Source organism: Hermetia illucens, chromosome 5 (assembly GCF_905115235.1).
Source record: "Hermetia illucens chromosome 5, iHerIll2.2.curated.20191125, whole genome shotgun sequence".
NCBI lineage: Eukaryota > Metazoa > Arthropoda > Insecta > Diptera > Stratiomyidae > Hermetia > Hermetia illucens.
The window spans coordinates 114,230,150-114,250,208 of record NC_051853.1 but is presented as its reverse complement, the minus strand read 5'-3'; positions in this window follow the sequence as shown (position 1 = coordinate 114,250,208).

Genomic DNA, 20,059 nt, shown 5'->3' with positions numbered 1-20,059 from the left:
CAGGATACACCTCAACATAGTAGGGCCTTTGCGAGACTCGCACGGTTACAAATATTGCCTCACAATCATCGATAGGTTTACGCGGTGGCCTGAGGCAATACCTCTAAAAGACATTACGGCGCAATTTTGTGCCGAGGCCCTCTGTTGAGAGTAGATACCTCGCTTTGGCGTTTCTACAGTGGTCATGACTCACCAGAGAATGCAATTTGAGTCCACCCTTTCCTCGGAATTAGGCAAACTCTTGGGATTTAAACGCCAGCGGACAACTGCATACCACCCGCAATCCAATAGGATACTTGAACGTTGCCACCGGACGCTGAAAGCCGCCATTTTGGCACGCGACGATTTGTCCTGGACCCAAGTCTTGCCGCTCGTACTACTCGGCCTACGTACAACCCGCCGAGAGGAATTTGTTTCCAGCCCCGCGGAGCTGGTATACGGGGAGAACCCGAGACTCCCAAGTGATCCGGTCTTCGACAATAGATCGGGTCTCACAGAGTCGGGGTTGGTGCGTCTGCTGAGAGACGACCTCCGACGCATCAAGGCCACACCTCCCACGCAACACTCGTCCGTACCTATCTGTGCGCCCAGGGAACTGGACACGTGTACGCACGTCCTGGCCAGGACGGATGCCATCCGGAAGCCGCTGCAGTCTCCTTATGAAGGTCCGTACCACATTCTTGAGCGTGGAGAACATTTCTTCCAGCTCGAGATGGGTGGACAGAAAAAGGCGGTCTCTCTGCCCAGGCTGAAGTCCGTGTGCTTCGCGGACTGATGGGGAACGCCGTTCCAGATTCAGTCTCTGAAACCTCTCGGTTTCATCTGGGGACAGAGTGATGTGGCGCTGCAGGTTTCGCGGCATTCGAAATTTATTTCGAATGTTGCGAATGTGAGCGGTCAGATGACGCCACCGGCGCTCTCCACACATTTTTTAGAACTCATCACAGGAGTGGAGAGCGCTCTCGATACGTAGGCGGCAGACTGACATAAAAAAATTAAGAATAATAAGCGAAAAATATGAAGGGAGTCTTCAGTCAGCTTTCAGGTTAATTACATAATCGAATTTGCTAATCAAATAAAATATATTTATATATTGTAACTTAATAATTACATAATAAATTAAAATAATTGTAGTTTAACGAATAATAAAATATATATATATATTGTAACTTAATATTCATGAAACTATATTAGATTAACCAAACTCTATCTACTCTATCTATCTACTGTGTTCGTGGTTATTTAATCCATCCGACTTCATTTTATTACGCTTCACTGGAAGTAGAGTAGTCGTGATCCCTTATAATGGATCTAATCATGTTATTAAACGTAAAACGGCTTCTGAGAATAAGATGGTCAAACTGATTCACTTGTAATGTAAATAAAACTACGACATTGACCTCGTTTTTATTTTTCACTTTCATTTGTGGTATCTTTCGTCAACCTCGAAATGACACTAACGACGGTTTCCTACATACATATCAAGTCTAAATTATTTCAATTGACCTCTTCAAATCGTACAACCCAAAACTATATCGCGCTGTGGATCAACAGCTGCACGATGATTGATGCCATTTATTATGGCGTCAAAGTGAATTCGAGGCAGGTACGTACGTACACATGTACTTACACAATCATGTTAATATTAAAGAAGGTATATCCATAAAAGTGATGAACCTGTCGTCAGTGTGAAAAATCCGCCCGATTTGCTTAAGATTTTGTAGGAAATATAAACTAAATCATTTGATATTAAATGTTTTTGCTAAATATTGCCATGAGGAGTGTTACTCCTGGACTAATATTTTTTTACGCAATCCGAACATCTGAAAAAAATCATAATGTTGAGATTATATAACATCTAAGTTCCGAACCGAACCCGTTCCCAAATCTGTTCAAATAAAATTAATAATAGCATACTTATTACCTTTTAGGAAATTTCTCTAACTTCTCAGAACTAGAAACTTTTTGTTTATATAGATTACAGTATATAGCATAATTCTGATAAGTTTGATTGAAATTCTTCTATTATTACCAAAGTAGGTCAACGTAGGTCAATGTTTCCTATTTCGAAAGCAAAGCTGAAATCAATATTTTCCCTAATAAATAAAGACTTTATATTTTGAAACTACTTAAATTACAGCTGTCTTAACAGTCAATCTCGTATAAGGTTGCACAGCTAAAACTGGGGAGGGTTGTCTAACTTGGAATTGAAAATTCAACCCTGTTTTTGGGCATTAATTCCGAAGTAACTATAGAAGATAATTGAAAAGTTATTTATTAAGGTTTTATTTTCGTACATAAAATCGGTTTACAGTCTGTCTGCCCGTACGGCTGTCAATTTTCTCAGGAACGTTGCTCTTATTGATTTTCTTCTCCGAATATAGTCAATGTTGTTATTATCTTTATTAGTACTTTGCAAAGAGGACACCAAGCGCGAATATTCGGAGGTAGCCAATGGCCGGACTGGCATCGCTTCTGCGAACTTCCGAAGTCAAAAACTCGTCGTGATGGAAGTTGCCGAAGAATACGCAATGAAACTTCTGTGGGATACGAATTCGGGTAGTCTCCCTCAAAGGTTACACGTCCGCACCCTGACGGGGATCTGACATGAGAGCAACATGTCGCAGACGGGGCCAGGTAGGCCATGAAGCGATAACAACGAAACTTAGATTTGCTAGATTTTATTTATTTTTGTTTTGAACACAACATTTGTCCTCCTTCAGTGCTGGTTTTGTAGTAATAGCTCATTAGTGAACAGTACCGAAACAAGGGCCCAGTTTCATGCTCGCCAACACCGGATCCGGGAGGGTGCCCACCTTAGGGGTCTTGCGCAAGGCGGAGTGGTCGGTTGTACGATAACGAGGGCTTATGACGTTTCCATGCCCAGGAGAACATGGAGATGTGGCAAACATTCTATATATTGGTGAACGGCGGAAACCGCAGGGCTCTGCAAGGAGTGTCATTATCTCCGCTGCACTGTTTAAACGACCGGAAAAAGACACGTACCACAATGAAAGGGCACAGATTAGCTAAAAGGAGACTTCGCAACGCAATAAACACAAGCAAAGCGCTTTGCTGCTAATCGACAAGGTGAATAGGGACCTGTGGGGACTCAGTTTCAAACTGGTAATTAAAAAATCGGGGTTTCTGATGAAACTGGGCAGGACTCACAATGGGTTATTGGGGGTTTATGGAACGTTGGCATACAGCCGCAGAGTTCGACGGGTACTGCTCGCCGTAACAATTGATGTCAGAAATGCCTTAATTCCGTAAGATTCCGGCGAGCTTTCCGGGCACACTAGGCAATACTTTCCACTTACCGAGCTATCTCTGAAGGAGATTGAGGGATTATCTGAGGAAACCCTCCCTGCTCTACGAGATGCTAGAGAGTGAGAGAAGGATGGAGCTCTCGTGGGAAGTAGCGCAGTGATTCATCCTAGGGCTGAAGCTCTGAAACGCTTCCTCAGATAGTCTGCCAAGATTCGACACGCCAAAAGAGGCGGGCCTGATCAGTTATGCTGATGATGTTGCGCGCTTGTTATTGAACAGGCCTAAAACAGACTTGGCTTATTGATGCGATGAGTAAGCGAACAAATAATTGCTTTCAACCTTGAACTGGAAAAAGCCGAAACAGCCCCGGGGCCCATATCGATCGGTAAGGCGATAATCGAGTTAAAACCAACGGTTAAATAGTTTGAACTGACGCTTGACTCAAAGATAAGCTTTTTCGAGTAAATCAAAGCAGCAACGGACAACGTTGCAAGCTATAGTTTTGGTTTTCAGTCAGCTAGTGGCAAACTTTAGATTCCCACGTCTAATAGGCGTCTTCTGCTGAGTAAAACGGAGTCATAGCTAGCAATGCAATTGTCGCCCCTCCTTAATGTGTGACCTATCCACTGCCACTTCCGATTAAAGTGCATATGAGTGCTAGCCCTGTGCGCCGACAATGTTTTTCATTTTAGATAGTGTCAGGCAGCGCAATCCGATGATACGACTTAGGCAGGTATTGACGAAAGCTTGGAGCTTTTGGGCAAGAGTGGAGTTTACTTTCCATGTGCTTTTCCCCTTTGCAGGCAAGATTTAAACTACGTCACTGTTCCAAAATGGTCCGTAGGGCATTGATGTGGTCAGTGCATAAATGGTATCGGTATGGCGAATATTTTGAGGCCCATGCACTAAGTACAAGGACCAACATATTTCATTTCAGGTATTTGGTAGTTCTTGAGAACAGATCCTTGAAGTAACTAACCGTTTTTTAGACTCCTGCACTCCTCCACTTTGCAATCAATGTCAAAATTAATATCGGTTTCGCAAAGGACTAGCCGAGGCCTTTCATTTGACTCTGGAATTGACTATGTTCGGTGAAAAAAATGTACCCCCCTACTTTTTGCATGTATGGAGTCTAGCAATGTGCTGCCTTGATGAGTGGCGGCGACGTTTGAAACGAATTTTGAATGGTGAATTTCATCATTATATCAAACCAATAACACGACAGGAGCGACATACGCGACGCGGAAGAGAAACAATCTGTAAATTTATTTATGATTGAATTTGCCGAATTGCAGGCTATGCAACGAATCCATTTTCGAAAATTCTATACACGGTCTTTGAAATTCTTTATCAACATCAACAGAAATTTCAGCCTGCGAAGAAAACTACTTCGGACAACACTGAAACTATTGTCCGCAGTGCGGCCTGATATCACTGATGCCGCCGCCGCTGCCTCAATTGACTCCTGGTCACTAATTTTTGCGAAGACCTCAAGTTGAGCACGATGCTTCCTGATGACGACCGGAATTGGTTCGCTGTTTCGACGACGTGCTGCCCATTATGTGCGCTCGATCCCGTCACCAAGTCAGACAACTCCCGCTGGTTATCCGTACCTAGTCTTAAATTTATAATTCTTCTTATTTCTGGGCGTGGCGATAATACGAAATTCCCCTAATTTCTCCGGCTATATTCTGCTATATTAGCGTATAGTCATTCATTCTGCTTCCACAACCGTGCTTGGAACTAACTATTGAGGGTTATTGTCATTGAATTCTGGATTCTTCACTCAAATAAGTACAAACGGTACATTCTGCATTATTCCCCAATACCCAATATCGGTTTTACGTTATGCTATTGTGAACAAGAGATCAATGATAATAATCGTTGGCGCAAAAATCGAATTGGATCAGGGCCTTGAAGTGTGTTGGAGCACTTCATTCAAAACCGTAACGGTACACTACATGATAAAAATACTCTATACTCATTCAGGCACTCATTCACAGCTGCGTCGACTGGTTTCCGACGTCAAATCACGACAGAAACCTCACTGCCACCAGTGAGATTTGAATCGCTACCTTCCGCACGACAGCCTTGTGCTCTAACCGCTAAGCAATCCGGGTACGTGAAAAAGATGATCAATCTGGAAGATTATTCGCAAAGACCTTCTGCAGAAGTATGACTTAGATTTGTCCCTGGGTATAAATATATTCCGCATAGAGTCATGCCGAATGGTCCAGTAAAAGAACTAAGGGAGCATGGTGCTTCTACCGATTACACAGTTGTTCACAATGTGCCAAATCTAGTTCTGTTCCTCCACGACGAACGGTCATGCTTTATAATCGGTGAAGCTGACACGTGAAGCTAGATAAAATGGCTCTTTAGAAGACGCTGTAAACCAAATTTGAATAGAAGATCCAAGTATTTTCAGTTACGGTTTCAATGACGGAATTAGTCGCAGAAGACATACTGACATAAAGCACAGAAAACGCTCGATCTGGGAGTCCTGCTGTATATGGAGATGCAAAAGCCGTCATCAATCTGATTTTTGTTATATTGGCAAAGTGCGGAAACAGCTTGGACTTGCTTTTGGCCTCTGCAGTGTTCATCCAGTGTGTCTGACTGCATTCTTGCACAGCCGCACATACTTTACAATGGAATGCACAATCGCTGTGATTGCCAGAAGGACAGATCGAGGGATCAGTATATTTATCTGATTTAAGTTATTTCAGAGAGGCTGGTCACCTGAGCTAATTTCACTATAAGCTTTTTGTAGGTTATAAATTAGGTGCCAGGTATACAGTTATACATAATATAATTTAAGAGTGGGAGGGATCTAAGACTCTGTCTTTTTGGGGAACACTTTGTCAATCTTTTACTCTGAAATCCGTGAACAAATCTTTGATACTATTTTCACGTGTGCCAAATAAAGGAGAAAAAATTTTTAGTAGTAACGATCATGGAGCATAGTGCGTCAATCACATTCCAACACTTCCCGAGGAGTTTATGATAGGTCTTCGCGCCTCCCAGCGTTCTTTGAGATTTTTGTATTAGCCAGTATGTAACATTTTTTCATTCCCACTTTTCTTGCGACTCCGGATCAATATGGTTGTGGCTGCACCAATGATAACGTGCACGTGATCAATTTGGTTGAAAGTGATCCCGTCTGGAGACACTCATGTCTGAATTAGCCGCAGAACGTTGTCAGTTTTAATTCTATGGAAGCTAATGCAGCCGACGTATCGCTTGAATACGGACTCTATTCCTAATTGACTGTTAAAATCTCCAAGTATGATTTTGATATCATAACTACGGCAGGCTTCACGTGTTCGTTCAACTTTCACGTAGAAGTTAACCTTCTTTGACTCTGCATTGTCCTCTGGAAGACGTCAATGCTAATGCGGTTGCATTTTGAAATTTCCCTCGCAAGCGCAGAGTGCATAACCTTTCGTTCATGTTTGCAAAACCGAACACAGCAGGTTTAATTTAATTAATTTAATTTAATACTCAGAAATCCTCTCCGAGTACATGATTTACTAGATGGCCATTATAATATAATGTATATGTATATATAAGGTTGATGTCATTGGATTAATAGGGACCGGTTTCCTGGGAAACCGGGTCCCTATTAATCCAATGACATCAACCTTGTCTTAGGCTAGGTAACCTATGTTCCATTAGAAAATGCGCAACTCGTTTGTTCGTTTTCGTTTCTGGCTCCCTCGTTGTAAAAACAATCCAGTCCAGTCATTAAGAAAGAACACCTAGCGATCACGACATAGAAGTGGAGATAGGATTTGTTAGTAGACCCATTGGTGTTGGTTCAGCAGGCGTTTCTGAAGTTTTATATTCCATCGGAGGTACCAATCCAAGTGTTTGGACCGCCTTGGGACCTATACTACCCTTTGACCGCCACTGACTTACGATCGAACTAATCCGAAAAATATGGAGTCTAGACAAAAATGTTAAGTAACGAAAATTTCAACTCAAAAAGGTTCTATTTATTCTGAATAGGATGAATACTATGAAATCGGAGGCGAATAATTCCAAAAAAGTCGAACTCTTTTCATAAAAAGTTATTAACAAACTTCTTCACAAGCGGGGTCGGCTCGTCGTGATCGGCTTCGCCATTTGGCTCTATCGAATGCCTGATCTGGCTGCAATCTCGAGGCTTTTAAATCCCTATCTAGCGTATCAAGCCACCGTTGTTTAGGTCTGCTTTTTGGTCGTTTACCATCGACTTCGATGCTCAGACCAATCTTGGCAAGTCAATTCTCTTTTGCACGGATTGCGCGACCATACCATCGAAGACGCGTCTCTCGCAACTTTTTCACGATCGGTGCAACCCCATAAAGATCGCGGATACCCTCATTTCGGGTGTGATCTAAACGTGTGACGCCACTAGTCCGACGTAGCATCTTCGTCTCCATTACCGCAAGACGCCGTTCATTGTGTTTTATAGTCGGCCAACACTCAGAACCATAGGGAGCGACTGGACGGACGACATTGCGGTAGATTTTAGATTCGAGACGTTCGTTGGCACGTCGATCACAAAGAACACCAGTTATGGGACGCCACTTCATTCAGGTTGCGTTAATGCGTGAAGCAATTTCATAACGCGGTTCTCCATTGGCTGATAGCGTTGATCCGAGGTATTTAAATCGCTCAGTTCTGAGCAGATCACTGCCACTGACAATGGTTGTGCCTGTTTCATGAGGATCGGTTGTTAAAAACTCAGTTTTATTTAAATTCCATCTGAGACCATGTTGCATGAGGCGATCATTCCATTTTTGAACAAGATGCTCGAGATCATTTTTGCTATCAGATGCTAGGAAAACATCATCTGCATAAAACAGTGTATAAGGCGGTGAACGTTGGATATGCCGTGTGACGGTGTCCATAACAAGAACAAAAAGGAGTGGTGAGATGGGCGCTTCCTTGATGAAGACCAACAGATACACGAAGCGGTTCTGATACACCCGCCATACTTCGAACTTTACTTTTCGGATCGTGGTAGAGCAATTGAACCCAGCACGTGAGTTCTTCTGGCACGAAGTGTTGTCGTAAAGCATACCAGATGAGTTCGTGTGGTACACGGTCAAACGCTTTCTCTAGATTCTGAAAGGCAATGTAAAGAGGGCGATGCTTCTCACGGTGTTTCTCCATGAGTAACCGCGCAGCGTGTATTGCGTCAGTAGTTCCGCAGTTCTTGACAAATCCGGCTTGATTCACGGTTATTTCAACGATTTCGCAAATACGGTTGTCAAGAATGCGTTCAAAAATCTTCATGGTATGGAAAAGTAACCGGATCGGACGGTAAATTGAACATTCTGCTGGACTACCTTTCTTTTCCGATATTGGAACAGTGGCACTTTCTTGCCAGTTAGATGGTGTTCTTCCTTCATGGATAACCCGGTTAAAGAATTCACTGAGCCACAGTGTTGGGTCCCAGCTCTTCGCTTTGCAGAGCTCAGATGCGATGTCGTCAGGTCCTGTTGCCTTCCCCGATTTCATTTGTCTTCTTGCCTCCTCGACTTCAGTTCCGCTGACTGGTGGAACTGCTCCAAATGTCGGCAATGATTGTGGAAGTGGAGGATGAGCAAATTCTTCAGTTGAAATCTGCTCGAAGTATTCTCGCTATCTATCCGTTGCGGCTTGACGGTTGGTAAGCAAAGTACCGTTCTTGTCATTAACGCAAAAGAAGTGTTCGATATCCTGTGTGCGTTCATTACGGCTTTTAGCAAAACGATACAGATCTCCCTCGCCATCCCGAGTGTCCAGTTTATCGTAAAGATTTTTGAAATTGTTCGCTCGGGTGACAGCGACCGCTTTCTTTGCTTCCCGGTTGGCATTCTTATAAATTTGCCAATTAGCAGGCGTTTTATCGTCGAGAAGATTGTGGTAGAGGCGTTTCTTTTCACCAACCTTCATTTAAACATCATCATTCCAAAGCCTCCAAGTATCTCGGTTGATGTACTGCTTACCCGGCTTGGTGACCCCGAGGGTTGCAGAGGCCGCTTTGTGGATCGTGTCTTTCATTTAGTTCCATGATTCTTCCACGTTCGTAATGGTCGGCAATCGTATGCCACCATTTAATGCGCGGCGGGTCAGTGCGTTCCTCACGCTGTTTTATCGGTGGCTTAATTCGCAGGACGGCAATCAACGGCCGATGTTGAGGTGCTATGGTGTCATAGGGAACGACTTTGCAATCAGTGACAGTGGTAAAATGTTGGCGTCTTACGAGGATATAGTCGATTTGCGTTTTACTGTTCCCACCATAAAATGTAGGGAGATGAGACAATCGTTTGATGAAACATGTATTCATAAGTACAAGGTCATGTGTGTCCGCAAAATCGATTATACGCTCGCCACCCTCATTGCGTGCTCCGAGGCCTGTCACCAAAAGAGATCAGGTAGGATTTAGCATAGTAGAATAACTCCAACTATACTCTATTTATCTCTTTCCCTGATCTCAGCATTTTATTTTTGTTTTACTGAGGATAGTACAGAGTACGTTGCCTCAAACCCTCCTCCTTTACCTGGGCTTGGGACCAGCATACTATGTTAATAGCATGGCGGAGTTCGCTTATATTTCAGTAATTTGCAAAAAGTGTCATAAGACTTTAAAACTCCCAAACTATCTGACTTTCTTATACCAAAGGCAGTTACAGCGAATTTTTATTAAACTTCAATAATTAGGAACTAAATGAAGTAATTATGGCTTCAGAATACTTTTACCTCGATATTAGTTGCTCGACTAACCAGGATGCTTTCAAGGGCAACACTGGAGGAGGTTTTCAGAAGCAGATACGATTGCATCCATTCTGTATAAAGTAACTAACTCTGTCTCCATATACAGATACTTGAATACACATACTACATACATATAGGGAGAACGATTTCTTTTGAATATATATTTTGTGAAAGCATTGCATAAAAATTGAAATGATCGTTCAATGAGTGGGAATCCTTGGAAATAATTTTAGTGTGCACTGATTATCACCTTTAAGTTATAGATACATATAGTATGTCACTCATAGATACAACAAATATGTAACTTGGATGGAACAGTAATTCTCTTACCAAAACTTATTTCGAAATGCTTATCGCTTGTAAGACTGCTGTGCCCAATTCACACCTAAGAAAGTAATCATGGGTCAGACACCTACGGACATATGGTATATAGGTATATACGTATATCTGCTGACCTTGAATTTGTTTCTCACTAAAAAGGTGGAGGTTTGATTGAATGGAGCGGGCCGCGCTGCCCAAAGTGCATACGTACATACACATCACTCGTTAAATTCCGGGGGAGTGAAGTAAGTTTTCCGGAGTGAATTGACTTGCTGCATGCACGGCTAGTTTATTTACGTTCATTACTCAACATGGAAATTTGAGATGTTGCATTAGTAATGGTTTTACGATAGTTCATATTTGTAGACCACATTCCATGGACGTGGAGCACGAGGGCCAGATCTTTATAGATGACAATATTTGGTCAATAATTTGCATACATACATTATTCATAGGTATTTGGTAATCGACTATGTATTACGTATCGATTGTGTTCACTGACAAATTTGTGTATCTCTTGCTATCTCTTGGGGGTCATTTTCATGTATTATAAATTGGCTTACTTAAAACAGGAAACAGTGAAGGCGATCTGAAAATTAATTTTCTTTCTTCCTTTTTTTAAACTTTTTTTTCTGGGGAACCGTGATGGCCTATGAAGGGTTGAAACTTTCAAGTAACAGTTTCGGCCATTTTTCATAAACTGCATTTATGTATAAAACAACACCTTATTAAAGTTGGTGTACTGTTTTTCTGTTTGTCCGTCTGTCTGTCACACGCAAAGTGGTTACAACGATGGACACTAAATTTGGTAGAAAGGTGGGGACTGTGAACGCTCACGCATACAGTGAGTTGTTCAGCAATGTAAGCTATGACATAGAGCATGATCCTACTAAGTTTGGTGGAAATCGCAAAATTTCGTCGCTTCTGTGCAAATTTGAGACTTTGGATGTCAATAAAAGTGAATTTTCTTATACAATATGCATGTGCACATATTTCTTGCTAAGTACTAATGGGAAAAATCTCCACTCAAATGTTTTAATAAAAGAATACATAAAACCTTTCATACCTGAAGCATCTTGCTTCCAGTTTTCCGACTTGTTTTTTCAATTATTAATTTAATTATTTGATTTCATGCTTGGTTCAGCACTGAGGGCGGACCGGATTGAGAAATCTGGGTGTTATTTGTTAATGATTATTATTGAGATTACCTCCATGGTCGCGTTGTTTGAAGGTCATCCTCTTTTGGGTTCGTCTTCGTGTTGCCCCGTTATTGCAGGCCAAAGGACGAAGTCAGGGGAACAAGCTGGAAGCGATTATAATCATCTGGTATTTTAAGAACGTGAGGGCAGAAGTAGCACAAAATCTTCTCGAATCGCGTGAATTATTAGGCGAGAAAGCATGGTGGTAATATTCAGGGACTAAAAAGCTATGAGGACATTGAAAAATTTGAAGTAGGCGCAAACGCCAGTTAAGGTCAATTGAAACTATAGAGACCACAAATTGAAGAAAACTATAACACGAATAGTGACGTTACTTTTTAAAGAAGAGACAACGAGAAAATTTTCTTAGAACTATCTCAAGTGCGTGGCGATTAAAATAATGCCAAGGGTACCATATTACGGAAGCATACTCAACAATATTGTAGATGAACGAATTATCATATAAAGTATGATATGATCAAGGAATCCGAGCAATTATTTGGCCCATGTGAGTGATTGTGCGAGATAGGAATCATACGGAAGTCTGCCATACTCCCGTAAGCAATTATTCACAACCAATTAAGAGGGTTTCCAGCCTGACGGTATACATAAATATATATATTATATTTTAAAATTGAATATGTTGGGAATATATCGTAGAATTCGAAGACCGAAATTCAAAATTTTTAACCAACTACAACAAATTGAAGAGTACATGTCCTGTTCATGTCCGTGTAAGACGAAAACTTCAAACGGGTTTTGCTCGAAAGCACATTTTTCAACTGGTGAGAAGTACACCTAAAATACTGTTGAACCGACCGTATTGAAATTTTTACACATTATTCTACACATCAGTAATTCTGGCCCGAACCACGGGAACCTCCAAGAGCGTACCTCAATTCACATCTGAGGCAGGAGAACACGATCCGCCGTGGATCTTTCCTCTCGATCGCGGCATTCGGTTCCGAGGTTTTATGGCTTCAGTATTGCAGTTGAACTGTTTTTTTAAGGTTTTGTGTGAAACAAAACCTTATTAGAATCGAGACGGTGTCTGTCTGTCCGTCTGTCCGTCTGTCCGTCTGTCCGTCTGTCTGTCTGTCTGTCTGTCTGTCTGTCACACCCGATTTATTCGGAAACGGCTAGACCGATTGTCACGAAAATTGGTGAGAGTATGTAATCTGGTGATCCCTTTACATGCAGTAAGTGGCGCCATCTTGTGTTAAGTTTAAGGGGGGGCTCCCCGTACATGTGAATGGAGGGTGCAATTTTTTCTTCACAGAATGTAGCCATGTAGGGTATCAAATGAAAGGTCTCAATTAGTACTTCTCGAATCTGGTTCAGTATTTGATATTGGGTGAAACATAGGGGAGTGAGGGTTTAAAATATGACCCACAAAAAGTGTAACAGGCCTCGTTCTCAGAACCTATCCAACCGAAAAATCTGAAAAAAATCACAATGATGCATCTCTACGAAATCTAGGCCTCAAAATATATCCGGTTCTGATATCTGCACAAATAAAGTTAATAATAGTATATTTCCACATTTTAGAAATTTACCCGGCACTCACCCTTATGTTCATCCCAGAAGTACAAAATTTGGCATCTAACGAAGAATATAATGCACAGTTTGGTCAAGTTTGAAGAAAATCCAACAATTATTAACAAAGTTATAGGGGGTGAAACTTTACAATCTTTTGTGAATTTCGTCGACTCTACAACCTGCATGACGTCATCATCACATGTCAATTCGTCAATACCACAACGAAACGAGTTCTTATGAATTGGGTCGCAGACAATTATTTTGTTTTAGTTTTTTAGTTATTTGTCAGCCAGACATGTGTGTATGTAGGTATATAATATATGCGTGCTAATGAACTTTGCGGGTAGTGCCTAATTCAGATAGATATAAGAAGTAAATCGGAAATATGGGTGCGATCAATTTATATACGTGCATATATGTGTACAGTATTGGAAAATAGGCAGTTTGTTTGTTTAGGGTCAGCGTGATATCTATGGCTGCAATATGTACGTATGTCTCGTAGTTTGGAAAAATATGAAGGATTATGTTGGATTTGCAGCTATATACGGACAGAAAAATGTGCGTTGAAGTTTCTTCCATAAGATGAACACAAAACCTTTATACCCGAAGCACGAGCTTCCGGTATTCTGACTTGTTTTCATGTTAAGCTCGAATGTTGATTTTTCACTAGGTGCACGCGATTTTTAATATTTGTTGGCTTCCAGTGCATACCCAAATGTTGATGGATCGAAGTGTTCAAATGCCCCCACATTTCCAAGCCTGGCTAGTATGGAGGCAAGCAAGCGCATGTTAACCAAACACTTCCATGGCGCCTCAAGATTTGCGGCTGGTACTTCACAGTCCATTTCGCCAACTTTTAGGGTTAGGGGGGTTAGGGATAGTTGTCCTCTCTTGGTTGTCTCCTGTTACTCACGATCGTTGTTATACTATCGCTAAACCTCACTATGTCATTTGAAAGTCAACGTCCACTTTGCTCGGTCAAGATCACCTTGCAATATAGAGAATTATTATCATGTACAAATGAAAATGGAAATGTGTTTTAGATTTTTGGGGAAAGGTGAAAGGTGGTAGGTTTCTGTAAATAAAACCAAATTGCTCGTTTTTAATATGAAATATTTAAGAGAAATTAATGTGGGGTTGGGAATTATAAACTTGAAAAGAGTATATTGGAAAAGCTAATTGGCACTAAAACCTGTGAAAAATTAGAAATGCTCTCGTTAGATCGTTACTAGACAAGGTCACCGAAATGTTGCACATGTTGCAAAGCCTCGGACACTGTAACGTAGCACGTGTTCCTCAAACTGTATTGACTCTGAGAGCAGACTCAAACTCGTTCTGGAAAGATGCGCGAATATTAATAATAATAATAAGTAAGGTTATCCATCAAAACCTTGCATACAAGCATGGGCTGATCACGGGAGTCTCTCCGGTTTACCGAAATGAGTCACATGCAGTACTTGATAGTTCTGCATGTATTGGGACCAGCAAGTTCTCACTGATCGCCATACTGCACATAACAAGCCTGACGTGCTGTTAGTTGACAAGCCGGTCCGTCCGCGTATATTACTGATGCTGCTATCCCCATAATAGCAACATTGAACGGAAATATGTGGAGAGCAAGGTGAACCATTGGCTCGGGAACTCAAAGAAACTTGGTGTCTCGAGCGAGTGGTTGTAGTTCCCATAATATTTTGAGCTACAGGTATTGTACCTAAATCCCTCACGGCTTCCCTTGAGGTCCTGGGACTTTCGCACAGTCTGGTACAAACCATGCAGAAGTACGCCATTCTGTATGCTGGATGTTGCGGGGAGTACTCGACTGATTCTCCCATTGACCGACAACCGTTCATTACCACCGGCGCCTCTTTAGTTTTTAAGTAGGTCGGATCGTCCGAATCTAAATACTTGGCATTTAGTGCTAGTATTAGGTAAAATCCGGCGTCTGCTGAGATTGTGATAACCTGGAACATGAAAAAAATACCTTGATGTCGGTACTTCCAACCATATCGGCTAAATGAAGTTGATGCAAATCAATCTCAATAATACCGAGGTAGTTCAGAACCTGCTCTCGCAAACCACTTGCGGAAGGTAAGCTATACAAGACAGACTGGCATTCCCGCTTTGGGAGGGTAAAAGTCAATGATGTTCATATGTACAGCTTTTACGCCCCTCCTAAGGTAATAGGAGCGGAGTAGGAGGGGGTGCTATCCAGCTTGGTATAGTCAACGGTTCAATAGAACGTGACCGAGGGGGAACTTGAAGAGGTCTGTGGACGAATTTGGGATAATAAGGCTCCGGGATTGGGCAAGGACAGACCTCTGAAGTTGGCTGCTAAAATCGTGCCCACCTGGATCTTAAGCAGATTTGAATTGTGCATGGAAGAAGTGTTTCCCACTCAAGCAAAAGTTGGTGTTGGCAGCATACCCTCACAAACCATCTGGGGCATCCTGTTCATATCTATCTGTCTGCTTTTTTGATACTATGAGTAAATGTGGAAAAGCGTGATATGCAACAGACTGCTTCCGTCCGTCGAGTTGGCGGAGCGGTAGTGTTGGTTTCGGTGAGTTTGTTCTACGGGCCGTGCTACCGAAATGGTCATGGATCGGGCATCGGTCGTTAGTAAGTACTGTGTGGTGAGGGTAGATGCGGAATGTCTTTAATTCGGCGAGATTGGATTAAGGTCACCTTGACTAAACCTGGTGTCCCCAGTTACTTTGCCCAGATAATCGAGAGTTCACAGGTGATTTCCGAGGTTCCATGTTGAGGCCCCTGTCGTGGAACATAATATATGATGAAGTGGTTGACTTTCCCGTGCCAAAGTAGGGAACGTCGATAAGTTATGCGGAAGACCTAATGCTGGTGGTAGTTGCGAAGCATCCTATTTTACGTGAAAGTTTTTGTAAGTGAAACCAATCATGCCATCAATACATAGTCAACTGGACCTGGCGGATGAAAAGGGGAAGCATCATCGCATGAAGGCAGTACTGTCAAAAACTGGGTTGTTAATAACGGGGGCGTTTGAAAATCGATTATGAGATACATAGGAGAAGTGATCGTTGTCTGGGCAGGAACACTCGACGACGCGATGATTCCCAGAAGGGTCTTCCACATAAAGAAAAGTATCGGGAGAGGCAGTGTCTTTCATCGCGGGAATGATGATGGACGCGTGATTTAACCCTGCCGTTGTAGACCCGTGGTCCCAGGGGATATGGGGTGAGAAATAGGGACAGTTTTAATGGGTCAGAATCCCATTCATCTTAGCACTTGGAGCAGCAGCGATTTTCACTTCCATTCAGAAAAACAGGAATACCCGCAATTGGTCGATTTTATGATTCTTTCAGGTTTGCTGACAATTTCCGAAATATATAGTAATATACTATCATTAACTTAATTTTAGCAGATAATGGGGAGGGGATGGGAGATGACAGAAGACAGATAGATGGTGAGACGACATAGCAACTTTGGGATGTGATTACGTCTTCAATAACGGCAGCGAAGGGCATAATGCTCATATCTGGCTATTTTGAGCCATAGTGAAGTATTTTGGAGATTACTCCTCTCCCGTATACCGCACTGTACTTTTGCATATGCGAATGCATATAGTGAAGTATTTTGGAGACTATTCCTCTCCCGTATACCGCACTGTACTTCTACATATGCGAATGGGGTCCCGAATTAACGACGCTAGTTGCTGCAAGGCACACGCTGGTGACCAGGGATCTGGTTTCAGAGAATTTTCTGTAATAGATCTCGTCCTGAATAAGAACTATAAAAGTTGTATATGTACTGTTGCGTACAGGGCCGTAGAGAGAAAATCCGAGCGCGGGGTGAAAATTATATGGGTTCGAGGTGAAAATTGTGTGGGTCCTCCATTTTCTTATTGAAATTTCTATCACGGGCCCCAAAAAATCCCGCTCCTCTCCACTCCCTTACGTATCAACGAGGAATTTTAATATAGGGAAGGAGATGCTTTTTACGAGCGGTTGCCTTCATTTATAAGTAGTAGTACCTAAGTACCTTCATATATGTTCGTTCGTGTAATAATAATGAGATTAAATAATGTCTAATGATGTCATCCAATCCAGTTTACCTACTGTAACAAAACAAAACGTTGTTATGCGTTCAACAACTCAACTCTGAGCACTGATGGTCTTTGGTAATCAGTTCTCTTATCTAACAGAATATCCCGGATTCTTTTATGTTGCGTAAGAGTTCCGCTTGTGGTTGTGATGTTACCCGCTCCAACTGGAGCACATTTATACCGTCCTTGGAGAATCCCTGTTCTGACCATATGTCCAGCTAGCGAAGTATGGCCAGCCAGCACACCCACAATACTTCTGCAACTTTTCTTGCTTTTCACTCGGATAAATCTTTCTATATGTTTGTTTGATTCTGGCAGGAAAAAGTTTGACGCGATGTACCTGCCCTTCAGTGCTCGTCAATCACCCAGTTTGTATATTGTCCCAAGGAGGAAGCCCACTTTTCGTTTTTATTCGGACGGTAGACTTCTGTTCCAGAGCCATGTTCTGTTTTTGAGTCGTCGGTGTAGAACATCTTAGTGTAGCGTGCCAGTCATTTTTCTGGTTTGTCCCAGTTTTCTCTACGTTCTAAGATAACTTCATATGTTTTACCAACCAGATATATGGAGGTTCGAGTATTCTGAAAAGAGGGTTCAGTTCTCCCAATAATTCCCAATCCCAATCCTCTGTGCCGCTCACGTCCATTCTTAAGCCATTGTTGCGATTGCAGTGTTCTGAATAAATAAATCAAAGGGCGGTAAATACATTTAGTGGCGCACTGGATGTCGTGCTCATGGCAACGGTAATGCCAAGACACGTAGTTGTTTGCAGTGAGGCTAGTCTACAGTGAAAGGTCTTTTGTTTCGCTTTAACCCACCACACTTTGGATACATACGCAAACATCGGCCTAATGATATCAACTTATATCCACATTACTACAAGAGGCTTAAGCTGTGAGAGTGCCTACCTCTAGATATTCGTACGAAACAAACTTTTTGCTTAGAATGATTTCCAGATATTTCAGTTTTTTAGAGAATTGAAGGGCTGTCCCCGAATTTTTGGAAGAAGAAGACCTTGAAAAGTATTAATTGAGCCTCTCATTTGATAACCTAGGAGACCATATTCTCTGAAAAGAATGATGGGCTCCGCTCCCCCATGTACTCAGAAAATGAGGCCACTTTCGATATCCCTTTCGTAGACCACACGTACTTTCCAAATTTCGTGACAATAGGTTCAACCACTTCCGAGTAAATTGGGTGTGACAGACAGATAGATATTGAATCGATTTTTATAAGATTTTGTTTCACATGGAACCTTAAAAAGTCGTTCTTTCATGTTTGAAGATTATAACGGAACGACCGTGATCAACATCGGTTTTCCAAAAATATTTTCTTTGTGCATAAGAAATATCTTATGTTCTGTAATATCATTCGAAGGTCGTTTAAGTCGAGACAAGCCTGATATCGGGGCCTGAATGTACTATATGCGCTTGCTTCCGCAATAATAGACGAATTGAGTTAACACACTTTTAGATTGAAAGTGCTTTTCTGGACTCCATTACGTAGTGTTGTTTTGAATTCTACTACTAGACATTTGCTAAGTTATCCAAATAATTTAATAGTGCTTATTTGGTTGGAATTTCTTATGCTATTCCGGTCAATAATGAAATGATATTATTATTATATTGCCGGAATTCAATTTCAAACAAAACGGGATCACGGGGAAGCTTGGCAGATAGGCCATTTCATCAGATAAGTTTTTTACCATATGTACTTGTATCTGTTATCTACGCTGTCACAAGTGAAGCGAGATTGAAACTTGCGATTTTTAATGACGGATTCCAGTGACTAAATAAATAAATAATAAATAAATAAATAACGCTTGCAGACCAATTTCGCTCGGATTCATTTAAATGTAGCGTGAAAAATTGTCGCTGGTCCGCGCTTACGATGATGTAGAGACCACATTAAAAATTCGTTTTTAAAACAACAAATTTTATAGAATGAGACTGAACTGTTCCAGAGTCGTGCAGATCCGTAACCATTAATTATCCTGTCCACTCTTCAAGTCTCCCCGTTTCAGTGGAGTCGGTTATAATCAAATTACTGACAGCAACCTGGGTGAAATCGTCGGGTACGTATTTGTCACATGTAGGCTAATTGTCTCGTAATTTGTGTATCCATCATGGGGTAGGAAAGTGGCAGCCAGCTTGCTGTTTGCAGCGTGAGCCTGGCAGGAAATGAAGAAAGCGCGGAAAACACGAATGACACTCGGAACAGAGTGCTGTGGTGACGAACACAAATTAAATGCTGGAAAAAGGAACAATAAAAAAGTACGCTCCCCCAGAAGCGGTGGTTAAGGTGGAATCTGACTGCGGGGATTCTTAAATGCATATGTATGTAGAAGCATATATGCATATGTACACTAGTTGTAGGCATTCTATTTTCGACGAGCCAGACTGTCTCATGGTCAAGTTTAGAGTTGTTTCGAGGATGACAGATCACTTGTGGGCTGGAAGTTCTGCAATTTCATACAATATTTGCGGTATTTACAAATTTAAGGGGATCTAGCAGCCTTTGACGAAAGTGAAAGTTTGCTGGGAGTTTGATTATAAAAGCTATTATCATAACGGGGAATTGATGGCTATTGAAATTTGATTAACATTTGAACTGTTTTGTTGATTCATAGCAAAGTTACTATGAATGTATAGTATGAAGGGTCTGATAGACAAGAGCATCAGTTCTCAAAACGCCTCGTCGAAAACTTTCTTCTATGTTGCTAGATATAGTTCTTTCCCTAATATGTATTATTAGTGCAGTCATTACAGTTTTCAACCTCTGAATTCTGTCAGTCAAGACCGATTGATGTCAAATTTGGGGTGGGGAAACAAAAGTTATATAGCGCCGATGTGTGCTTTTCTCCCGGAGGTGTGTGGCGCTCCCACTCTATCTCCACCAAATT